Source organism: Salvelinus alpinus, chromosome 13 (assembly GCF_045679555.1).
Source record: "Salvelinus alpinus chromosome 13, SLU_Salpinus.1, whole genome shotgun sequence".
NCBI classification, from domain to species: Eukaryota; Metazoa; Chordata; class Actinopteri; order Salmoniformes; family Salmonidae; genus Salvelinus; species Salvelinus alpinus.
The window spans coordinates 51,986,028-51,999,136 of NC_092098.1; the positions used below are offsets into that span (position 1 = coordinate 51,986,028).

Sequence of the window (13,109 nt, forward strand, 5' to 3'; positions counted from 1 at the left end):
GGGTTCAGGAAGGCTAGGATTTTCCCCCTGAACCGGACGGTCTATGACCACACCCAGGTGGTGAGGATCACAGCAGCGGCCCCCATCGCTGCTCCCACAGCAGCAACCCCGGCGACTCCTACAGCAGCCCCCTGCGCAGTGAACACCACCACTGCCCCCATAGCATAGACCACTGCAATTCCAGCAGCAGCAACCCCATCCCCTGTGTGCTGTCCCACCTGCAAGCAGGTCACCCCAACCAGCCCCCTGGTGACCGCAGGCATTGTCTCAGTGAGGCTGGAAAACATCCTGATGCCTCCCATCTTGGCAAACAAGTTTGGTCAGCAGCAGCAACCGACCGTGAGGCACAGACTTCTTCTGCTAGCTTAGGTCATCACCGCTGACGACTTCAATGAAATGCTCAAAAACAAGAGCCGCGTCGGACATGGAAACACAAACAATACTAACTGATGACTGATAACTGATAACAAAAAGGTGCTATATAAAGGTTAAGTAATCCGGGAGAAATGAAGTCCGGGTGTGACTGATGATGAGACGCAGGTGTGTGTAAAGATGGGTTGCCAGGACCGGTGGTCAATAGGCTGGTGACGTCAAGCGCCGGAGCGGGAGTGGACGTGACATGTACAGAGGAAGTTTCTGCAAGACTCCTTTGTAAATAAATAAATAAAAGAGAATGCAGCTCTCTTCTTACAGACAGAGAGGTCCATCCGACATGTTTGTAAAATTATACAATTGACAAGAGTAGTGGGCTAAAGGCCAGTTGCTGTGACATTTTAGAGACACACTTGCCATACATGCACTCATGAAGAAGTTTCACTTTCACACAGAACATTGAGAGAGAACTGACATTGTGTAAATTCCCTGGTCATAGCGGCCAGGAGGAGACATTCTGTGAAAAGCAAGCGGCCTGCCTTGGCGAGGAAAGGTGGGGGTTAGTGGGTAGCTTTTTAGCATAAAATGCATTTAGCTTTTTATTATACTTGTTTTTAAGTATAATAAAAAGTACAATTCTAGGAGGATTCCCTTATGGTTACCTCATCGATAGAAGTGTGTTAAAGTAGTTAATAGTTTTTAGACGCCGTCTGAGGGACTGGTCATCCCGAGGGGGAGACAAAAAACGTTTTTCTTGCTAATTAAATACTGTGCTTCTCATTAAATTGTAATAGACAAGAAATATTCTATTGGCATCACAATAAGGGTTTAGATAAGGGCGCTGAAGGGGTCGATCAATTTAATTGACTGGTGATGTTCGCTTATCATGGATTGGTGGTATTGATTTGTGATTGATTGATCTGGGATTTTTATGCCCGTTTCTGGAATTTTTAATTAACTTGCTTTGTTGTTCTGAAACAACGTGTCATCAGAGTCATACAAGTGCATGTCGTTTTATTCCTGGTTTATGAAATAGACTTGATTAATTGAGGATTTTTTGCATTTGGTTAGTTAGTCTATCGGGTACCCGAGTGGCTGGTATATGTAATATTTGTGTTGTGGAGAAATGACCAGGCAGGAGACGGGAGTACAGTTAGTTTTCGTTTAGTCAAAACCTCTCGTGCTCTACAGTTCCCGGGCACACTAGTGCGCATGTACACTTCCTATTAGGTGTAGTAACGTAACACTGTCGTAATACTTCACCGCTTAGTAACAGTATAGTAACTAATATAAACAGATGTAGATCCCAGATACTACAGTATAAAGGACCCTAACTTGAGACCCAACTAAAGTTCCTAAGTGTATTGGTAGGAGTCGTAGGGAGGGGTGTCTCTGGGCTAAAGCCAACCCAGAGGAGGGCGACCCGCTCATAGTGTGTTGAGGTTGAAACTCTGGCCCGGACAATCCTGGGTTTATAGGATTAGGGTGAGAGAGCGTAGGCACTCGACTTCGGGGATAGCCTACTTTACTGTAAGGCCCTTACTGTTGAGCTTGAGGAACAGTCCCTAGCTGTAGACTAGCTCAGTGGCAAAGCAGAGCAGCATCTATCAGACCAGTAGGTATTAGGGACAAAAAATAACCGGACAGGCAGGGTTGAGTTAATACTTTACAGCACTGGTTAATTGAGAACTCCCCTGAATTTTACTAAAGAGCACTTTATGTTACCTAGGGTGTAGAAGCTGGTTTGAGCTAGTCCTAAACCACAGGGGTTTAGGTGCGATAAACAAAAAGCTAGAAAAACAAGGGCTAAGCGAAGAAGATAAACTGAAATAGCAGTTGTGGGTAACGCTGGAAGCTGGGCGCACCCAATCTATGATGTAGTAGATGAAGACACCCGAGGCTCTGCTCAGAAAGCAAAGAATCAACATAAAAATAAACAAAAAAAACGGGGCCTCAGATCTGATATAAAGATTACCCGCTTGTGAAGAAGGCCTAAAGAAAATAATGGGCCAATCATATAGATTGGTTGCCATGACAAATTTGACGCTATGCGACCAACTGCTGGAGACTTCCTTCAGCAAAGATGGCTGACAAAAATACTAGGACCGAAGCAAATGTTAGGTAATTATAACGACATAACGAATCAATCAACAAATGCACAGTTGAGGGAATATGTTAGTTAATGTAGAGACAAACGATTATAACATTTTTTTGGTCATATAGTCAATTGACAAAAATCGCTATTTACCTAGCTAGCTAACTACCTAACATTAGCCCGCTAGCTAGTTTTATGGGTGTTGTGACATGAGTATGACATTGTAATTCGTGTTTAATGTTTCAGTGACTCCCGAGAAAACAACTAAACCAGGCTGTCGTCTTGTGAAACAGTGGATGTAAGGAATATAACTTAGCTAGCTAAAGTTTTACTGAAAATGTAATGTACATTTTGTATGCTTGCCTTGCTGGTATTTGCCATGACATGCAGCTGAAGTAATGTAGCTAGCTAACCATTTTCTTGCTTATTGTGTAGTGGAGGATAAAAATACCTGTATGCTGTTAGTAAAACGTTTACTGGAGACAGGAGATCAAGTAGAGACATAGGACGAGGTGGATAATTATATAATAAGGCCGTTTATTCAGATGCAAAGATATCTTAGTAAATCGTGCAGCACGGCTCCTTCTGTCTGACTCGTATGGAATCGTCGGAAGAGAGCCCTCTAAAACAGTTCATACAGATTATATAGGCAACAAGCAAAGTAGGTTGATCTGGTAGTCTGGCCTTCCGATTGGTCGATCTGGGTCGTGGGTAGTCCTGTTCGGCCTGATGTCGACGTTTCCATTGGCCCTTCCCACAGTTCTTTGTCTTAAAGTCTCATCCTTGAGCAGAATGCATGTGCGTCTGTTTTAACAGGGGCCTATTCATGGGGGAGGGTTGAGTGTGTGGGTCTGTGGTTACTTAATAGGGTACAAAGTGTGGGGGTATAGTGGGGGATGGGTGCATGTTGTGCCAAGTTATAGCTTATGTTGAGAAGTGGTTAAAACAAGTTACCAGTATCTTATACAATTTCTTACAATGCCTATGGATGTGTAGCTAGCTATAAAAAATATAGCTAAGAATATATTTACTGATCATGTGCTCTACCTTGGCAAATAAAGGTGCGGTTCAGGTATGAATGTCTGTGACATTCTTCTTGAGTCATATCCAATACCAAGAGTATCAAACTCCAGTCTTTGAATGATGCTTTGTCTCCATGTATGTATTACAATTATACACTTCAACCATGTTTACCAATCCTGGTCCATCTATGATTACACATTGTAACTATGCAATAGACTATAAACATGATTTAACTAGTTAAAGACTGATTTGTAATTCACATATATATAGAAACAGAATTTTAAAAGAAAGGTACCCTATACTTTCTATGCATCATGTATATACTTGAATAAACAATTGATCTCAATATCTAATTTCCTTCATCTGCACTGATCTGAGGACACAGGATAGGTGTAGTATTTCATCAAATGATAGACAATTTCAACCAGTAGAGAATGTGAAATGCTTTGAAAAAAGTTCAAGTGTTATAAATACATAATATTACAATTATAATAAATGTATTATGAATAAAAGTTCTGTACTTCATTGCACATCTGGTGTGCATTATAAAAACAGGAAGAAAGAGGTGGGGAGAGAGGTGGGAAAGAGGTAATAACAGAGGAGCAGGGAAGACAGCATATGATTAATGAATTACAATGCTACTAAAATTAATATGCTCTCAGTTCATCACAATTACATAATAGTGTCTCTAGTGGTGTCTCCTAACCAGCCTTGGGCTCCCAGTTGACCTGAAGGTTATCTTAAGAGCGGGTGATGTGGCGATGACGGGACTGGGGGTTGGCATCCTCTCTCACGTCAAAACAAAGCTGCAGATGAGACAGATGGAGAAGAGAGACATAATTTAAAAAATACAAGGACTAGTCATGCTAACTGAAGCTGTCAGTTGAGGACTTGTGAGGCCTCTGTTTCTCAAACTAGACACTCTAATGTACTTGTCCTCTTGGTCAGCTGTGCACCGGGGCCTCCCACTCTTTCTATTCTGGTTAGAGCCAGTTTGCGCTGTTCTGTGAAGGGAGTAGTACACAGTGTTGTACGAGGTCTTCCGTTTCTTGGCAATTTCTCACATGGAATAGCCTTCATTTCTCAGAACAAAAATAGACTGACGAGTTTCAGAAGAAAGTTCTTTGTTTCTGGCCATTTTGAGCCTGTAATCAAACCCACAAATGCTGATGCTCCAGATACTCAACTAGTCTAAAGAAGGCCAGTTTTATTGCTTCTTTAAATCAGAACAACAGTTTTCAGCTGTGCTAACATAATTGCAAAAGGGTTTTCTAATGATCAATTAGCCTTTTAAAATGATAAACTTGGATTACCTAATACAACGTGCCATTGGAACACTGGAGTGATGGTTGCTGATAATGGGCCTCTGTAAGCCTATGTAGATATTCCATTAAAAATCTGCCGTTTCTAGGTACAATAGTAATTTACAACATTAACAATGTCTACACCGTACTTCTGATCAATTTGATGTTATTTTAATGGACAAAAATAATTTGCTTTTCTTTGTTAACAAGAAATTTGTGGAGTGGTTGAAAAACAAGTTAGTCCTTGTTTTTGAAACTATAGTTTTGGCAAGTCGGTTGGGACATCTACTTTGTGCATGACACAATTAATTTACCCAACAATTGTTTACATACATTACTTCACTGTATCACAATTCCAGTGGGTCAGAAGTTTACATACAATAAGTTGACTATATCCACAGTAAAACGAGTCCTATATCGACATAACCTGAAATGCCCCTCAACAAGGAAGAAGCCACTGCTCCAAAACTGCCATAAAAAAGCCAGACTACGGTTTGCAACTGCACATGGGGACAAAGATCATACTTTTTAGAGAAATGTCCTCTGGTCTGATGAAACAAAAATAGAACTGTTTGTTCTCCCCGAGCTGACAGGGTAAAAAATCTGTCATTCTGCCCCTGAACAAGGCAGTTAACCCACTGTTCCTAGGCTGTCATTTTAAATAAGAATTTGTTCTTAACTGACTTGCCTAGTTAAATAATGGTATTTAAAAAAAATATATATTTTTAAAAAACTTGAATATGTTTGAGGCCATTTGATACACTGACTTGGTATTACTGCTTGCGTTTAGTATGTCAATCGCAGGACCCACTCTGCCATTTGTCCTGGATCCTACTGGTTCCCCTAATGCGGCGCGCCATATGAGTGAAAACCTGGTCAAGCACATCAGGTATGGTAAATCTATTCTATGGTCTGGCAAAATGATTGTTCAGCTATATCTCCAATGTCCGGCATAGTATTCATAATTCATTAAGTTGACCTGTCAATGATGTTGAGCCTATTGTTACATTTATAGTGCAGTTGCATATTGAATACTCAATTAGTTGTATTCATGCTATGAAGAGATCATTATGAAGAATTATTGATCTCCGTTCAAGCATGCCATCTCAATCATGAGCAGCCATTGTTCATGTGTTATGCAATGCAGGTGTATGAATATTGTTGTTACTAGTGAGGAGAGAATGTCATGGTATATGTATAAACAAGTCATGTTTTCCTCCCCAACCAGATACTGGTTTGAGCAACGAAACCCACAGAACCGGCACAGAATCTGTGTTCAGCAATGTTCCCTGCCAGGCGACAACAATACCTCACACCAAGCAAAGAGACGGCTACAATTGTGTTGTTTATGTGCTTCTGGTGAGTTCATATGCTAATTAGTTCCCAGGATAATTCAGTAGGCAAATCTATGGTATGTTAGAAATCTGTGCGTAACCCTCTTTGAGGGTTTAGCCAAAGTCATTCCATTGAAAGGATTAGATTAGCATAACAAGTTAGTATATGTGTTTCACACTGGTCATGTTCACACCTAAGAAAATGGTCTGAAACAGGAAGGGACCCCATGTGCATGTGTTCAAGGAGAAACCATTTTTTCCCCCCTGTTGCTAACCGATGTGCTATGTTGTCCACTAATGAATATGACCCAGGCCAATGGAGAACCTGGTTGCTATGTGACAAACTCTATATGAAATGTTGGTGTACTATCATCAAATCAGTGGCGCTTCAACATCACCAGTGTTCTGGCTTGTTCTCATGATTACAGTCAAGCAACAAAGGTTTTCTAAAGTCTAAGACTATCACAATGAATCAGATGATCATTATTGTTAAGATGCAAAGGCAGTTGGAGGCCCTGCTTTTCACATTTCCCCCAATGGCTCTATAGATGGTAGACATGATTTGTCCCATCGTCTGTTGTTTATATACTACCTAGATGGCCAGAGAGTTAATGCAGAGGGAGAAGGCACTACGTGACCCAACTGTCCCAATGCATGTTAACATCAGTGGGGCCAGAATGGAGGTGGCCAAAGAGATCCTTGACAAAGGTGAGATTGTCTATCACTTTTCTTTTTAAAAATCTGACAATGTAAAGCTGAAGGATTGTAGCCTAGTCTACATCATACACTGTAGCGTGTGTTATTACCGTGTGATGGAATATAAGGTGCCGCAGCCCAAGTCATCTTGGTGTATCTCATTTAGTGTTGCTACATCGGGCCCCTACTTTTATATAGACTATTGATAAGTGTTTTGATGGCACTATTGTTTAACTTGCCACGTTTGAGGTTGGCAACGTTTTGCTGTAGTTTCAGCCTACATGGAGGTCAAAGTAGCTGACCGACTACATTAGAAATCCTAAGTAGCCTTATAACCTAACATAACCTCCCCCATGTTTGATTGTAGGGAAGTTGTAATTTTCTTTGAATGATTCATTGGTTGTTGGTAAATACAGAAAGACCCCACTGTTGAAAGAGACACAAAGACCGACAGAACTTCTCAAAACACACCTAAAACATTTTGGGGGGAATTATTCAAGAATATTGTAAGGGTGACCATATATTTGGCAGGAACTGTATATAGTATATCATCTTAAGGCATTATGTGATATAGGTGACATGCTTATTTTCTTCTTTCAAAACTTGACAGGAAACTCTATTGCCGTTTCTATGCAACAGATGAGGGGAGGGGGGCTGGGTGATAATTATTTCACACAGGCAAAAGCAAACCCGAGTGCCTGTCAGTTTGCATGCCAACTCCATGTCACACAGTTGACGTGACAATTCCATTTGAACGGGGCCCAAACATGTCCGTTGCTCTATGAACAATGGTCGGAGTCTAGGCAATTTTCTGTGGTCTGAGAGGTGTTGACTTTTGTAGTAATTCTATGTCTATAACCTTAAAAAGGGGTGGATTAGGAATTTCATTCGTTTAATCTGTTTTCTTACATTTATAGCAGGTAGTGATTAATATTCAGGTTTAACTAGCCACTGCCAACAAATGCTAATTGCCATTTAAAAAATCTCCCCTCTTTGCCACATTTATGGCCAAATCATCTCTTGCATGGATTGTCGGTCAATGATTTCACCTAGAATTGAATGGCAGTGGTTAGTTAAACAAAACCAAATCGTGGATTGCTGAGCAATCCTTTAAAATGTGACATCATATCATGGAATCAATGGCCTAATTGACATGTACTTTCACAGAGGGAGTGCTCCACATGCTCCAGTTGGTACCACACCACCTGTGCCGGTGTATCATCACCATCTACCATCAACACAGAGATAATCCTGCCTTACAATGGATGTGCCCACCCTGCTACCATTGAAGGCCTGCACACCAAGGCTACTATTGCGTCAATACGGTGTCAAGATGTTTCAAGGATGGGGTCCAACAACGCAGCAAGAGAGGCAATCCGTGTGTGGGAGATCTTCACCTCATACTTCTTCGAAGAGGGTGCTGTTCCAAGGGTGCAAACACCATAGACTACACTATGCACAACCAAAGGCTCTTTTAAGAGCCATCCACACTGCACTAAGAGTATTCTTCCCAGGTACTCTTCATATAATGAATTCAAATGCCTTTATTTGTATGGCATGTTCAATAGAAACATGGCAGCAGCCGAAACGCTTCCCATTTAAAAAAAAATGTTGTTTCTATTGAACATGCCATACAAATAAAGGCATTTTAATTCATTATATGAAGAGTGCCTTGGTCCTCCTTTTTGATGAACAATTTACCTCTTTTACCAAAGAGCCCCTTCTGTCTACCTAAATGTACTATTGTGTACCTTAGTAGCGCTTCCCTTCCTCCTCTTTCTAAGAGTATTCTTCCATTTACTTAGCTAATGTCAACTGCAGTTATTCAATTCCCAGTTTCTCTCCCTTTGATTTCTACTTCTCAGGTGAAGGTGCTGTTTAAGGGTGTGATGTCTGTACAAAAACAAACAGGCTATTTTAAGTCACCCATATTTAAAACAATTAGACACCTTATAACCCACACATTCATTTATCAATATGTTTGATGGATTGTGTTGTGCAGTAAAAGCAAGCTCAGATGTATAACTGTGGCTCCTTTGACCTTCAAAAGAATAGGCAAGAGGAAACTTCTTTATTTATATAACTACGCTATATTGTTTGTCCTCGTGTGTCTGTGCATGTTTTTCAGCATAAAGTACTCTGCAGCCACTTAGTGTGGACACCAGGTGAGACCACACACAGATTCCTGTTGAACAGTGTCTCTTCAACTACCTTATTTTCTCAATAACGGTCTCTCCTTCACTTCATCCTTCTCTCCCCTTCTCCCTAAATCTTGTTGGTTATCAGCTGTGTCGGTGAACCCCTCCTGCATCTGAACTGGCTCCATAGAGGGCACAGCATGATCAGAGGTGAGAGGTCACATGGTCAGGTCAATAGGAAGTATTAAAGAGATGCTTTACATTGAAATACAGATAACTAGTAGTCCCAGAGTTAATGATCCTTGGTCATTTTTGCATTTCACCTCCTGATGATGACTGACAGTGTTAGAATAAAACAAGACAAGGCTTAAACATGCTATCTCTCTCCATCTGTCTCATCTGCAGCTATGTTTTGATGTGAGAGAGGATGCCAAACCCCAGTCCCGTCATCGCCACATCACCCGCTCTTAAGATACCATTTGGACCAACTGGGAGCCCAAGGCTGGTTAGGAGACACCACTAGAGACAATATTATGTAACTGTGATGAACTGAGAGAATATTAAGTTAACTAGCACTGTAATTCATTAATCATATGCTGTCTTCCCTGCTCCTCTGTTCTTACCACTTTGTGTCTTTTACACTCACACCTCTCTCCCCACCTCTTTCTTCCTGTTTATATAATGCACACCAGACATCCAATGAAGTACAGATGTAACTTTTATTTATATTACAATTATAATATTTATAATTCATGTATTATGAATTTATAACACTTTGAACTTCTTTCGAAGCGTTTCACATTCTCTAATGGTTTAAATAGTCAATAATTTGATGAAAAACTACACCTATTCTGTGCCCTCAGATCAGTGCAGATGATTAATTAGAATATTTTTTTTCAAGTATTTACATAATGCATAGGAAGTAGTGTACTTTCTTTTAAATTCTATTTCTGTATATATGAAATACAAATCAGCCTTTAACTAGTTAAATCATGTTTCTAGTCTACGGCCTATAGGGAAATCAGAGACCTGGCAGTGTGGTGCAGGACAACAACCTCTCCCTCAATGTGAGCAAGACAAAGGAGATGATTGTGGACTACAGGAAAATGCCGAACAGGCCTCCATTAACATCGAAAGGGGCTGTAGTGGAGTGGGTCGAGAGTTTCAAGTTCCTTGGTGTCCCCATCAACAAACTATCTTTTTAAAAATGTTATACCTTTATTTAACTAGGCAAGTCAGTTAAGAACAAATTCTTAATTTTCAATGACAGCCTAAGAACAGTGGGTTAACTGCCTTGTTCAAGGGCAGAACGACAGATTTTTACATTGTCAGCTCGGGGATTCGATCTTGCAACCTTTCGGTTACTAGTCCAACTCTCTAACCACTATGCTACCTGCTGCCCCAATCATGGCACAAACATACCAAAACAGTCGTGAAGAGGGCACGACAAAACCTTTTCCCCCTCAGGAGACTGAGAATATTTGGCATTTGTCCCCAGATCCTCAAAAGGTTCTACAGCTGCACCATCAAGAGCATCCTGACCGGTTGCATCACCGCCTGGTATGGCAACTGCTCGTCATCTGACCGTAAGGCGCTACAGAGCGTAGTGAGAACAGCCCAGTACAACACTGGGGCTAAGCTTCCCGCCATATAATAGGCGGTGTAAGAGGAAAGCCCATAAAATTGTAAGAGACTCCAGTCACCCAAGTCATAGGCTGTTTTCTCTGCTACCGTACAGCACGTGGTACCGGAGCGCCAAGTCTAGGACCAAAAGGCTCCTCAACAGCTTCTACCCCCAAACCATAAGACTGCTGAACAATTAATAAAATCGCCACCGGTTTGTACACTGCTGTTTTATCTATGCATTGTCACTACATGTACAAAATACCTCAACTAACCTGTACCCCAGCACACTGACTTTGAACCGGTTCCCCCTGTATATAGCCTAGTTATTCTTACTGTTACTTTTTATCATACATTTTTATTTTTGTCTACTTGGTAAATATTTTCTTAACTCTTCTTGAACTGCACTGTTGGTTAATCGCTGGTAAGTAAACATTTCACTGTAAAGCCTACATATTGCATAGTTACAATGTGTAACCATAGATGTCCCAGGACCAGGATTGGTAAACACTGTTGAAGTGTATAATTGTAATACATACATGCAGACACAGCATCATTCAAGTTTGATACTCTTGTTATTGGATATGACTGAAAAAGAATGTCACAGACATTCATACCTGAACCGCAACTTTATTTGCCAAGGTAGAGCACATGATCAGTGAATATATTCAATGTACAGGCTACAATGTGAGGATCTCATGCTTGGTAATAACTACATATACATATATATATATATATTCCATCCTTGGCACAATAAAGTAAAATTATACTCAATCCATAGGCTTCATTAATGCCCTTTGACTGTTTTGAAGTGGATACAAACAGCTATGATAGCTGAGGTTCATAACTAATATTTATACCAAATGTTTCGGGTCCATACACAGATCGGCTACATAGCTAGCTACACATCCATAAGCATACAGGTATGTATTTTTATCCTCCACTACACAATAAGCAAAAAAAATAGGTAGCTTGCTAACGTTACGTTACTTCAGCTGCATTTCATGGCAAATATCAGCAAGGCAAGCTTACAAGATTGTACATTCAATTGGCTGTAAATGCTTTAGCTAGCTAGAATCTTTACATCCACTGTTTCACAAGACGACAGCCTTGTTTGGTGGTTTTCTCAGGAGTCCGTAAAACATTAAACACGAATTACGATTTCATCTTCATGTCACAACACCCATAAAGCTAGCTAGGTGGCTAATATTAGGTAGTTAGCTAGCTAGCTAAATAGCGATTTTCGTAAATTGACTTCATGACCAAAAAATATTTATAATAGTTTGTCTCTACATTAACTAACATATTCCCTCAACTGTGCATTTGTTGATTGATTCGTTATGTCGTTATAATTACCTAACATTTGCTTCAGTTCTAGTATTTTTGTCAGCCATCTTTGCTGAAGGAAGTCTCCAGCGGTTGGTCGCAGAGCGTCAAATTCGTCATGGCAACCAATCTATATGATTGGCCCATTATTTTCTTTAGGCCTTCTTCACAAGCGGGTAATCTTTATATCAGATCTGAGGCTCCGGTTTTTTTTCTTTGTATTTTTATGTTGATTCTTTGCTTTCTGAGCAGAGCCTCGGGTGTCTTCATCTACTACATCATAGATTGGGTGCGTCCAGTTTCCAGCGTTACCCACAACTGCCATTTCAGTTGATCTTCTTCGCTTAGCCCTTGTTTTTCTAGCTTTTTATTTATCGCACCTAAACCCCTGTGGTTTAGGACTAGCTCAAACCAACACCCTAACACCCTAGCTAGCAAAGGGCCCCTGAGTTCAATTTTCAAGAGAGTCCTCGATTTTACCAGTGGTGTAAAGTAGTTAAGTAATAATACTACTTGAGTAGTTTTTTGGGGTATCTGTACTTTACTATCTATATTACTTTTACTTCATTACAAGAAAATATTGTACTTTTTACTCCATACATTTTCCCTGACACCAAAAGTATTCATTACATTTTGAATGCTTAGCAGGATGGGAAAATGGTCCAAATCTAATTTTTTTATTCACATGCGCCGAATACAACAGGTACCTTACAGTGAAATGCTTACTTACAAGCCCCAAACCAACAATGCAGTTTTTAAAAAATACGGCTAAGAATAAGAAATAAAAGTAACAAGTAATCAAAGAGCAGCAGTAAAATAACAATAGCGAGACTATATACAGGGGGGTACCGGTACAGAGTCAATGTGCAGGGGTACCAGTTAGTTGAGGTAATATGTACATGTAGGTAGAGTTATTAAAGGGACTATGCATAGATGATAAGAGAGTAGCACGGTACAAAGGGGGGGGGGGGGGGGGGGCAGGCAATGCAAATAGTCTGGGTAGTCATTTGATTAGTTGTTCAGGAGTCTTATGGCTTGGGGGTAGAAGCTGTTTAGAAGCCTCTTGGACTTAGACTTGGCGCTCTGGTACCGCTTGCCATGCGGTAGCAGAGAGAACAGTCTATGACTAGGGTGGCAGGAGTATGGCAATTTTCAGCGCCTTCCTCTGACACCGCCTGATATAGAGGTCCTGGACGGC

The 13,109-nt window shown here is 40.6% G+C and overlaps 1 long non-coding RNA gene across 1 annotated transcript; it reads right to left on the reverse strand.

Annotated features, from left to right (window-relative positions):
• Nucleotides 1–2,984: 2,984 nt before the first annotated feature.
• Nucleotides 2,985–12,837, reverse strand: LOC139537907 (uncharacterized). Its single transcript, XR_011667616.1, has 2 exons — nt 11,942–12,837; nt 2,985–4,296 (listed from the first exon to the last, which is right to left on the reverse strand). It is a non-coding gene; the product is annotated as an uncharacterized lncRNA (long non-coding RNA).
• Nucleotides 12,838–13,109: the final 272 nt, after the last annotated feature.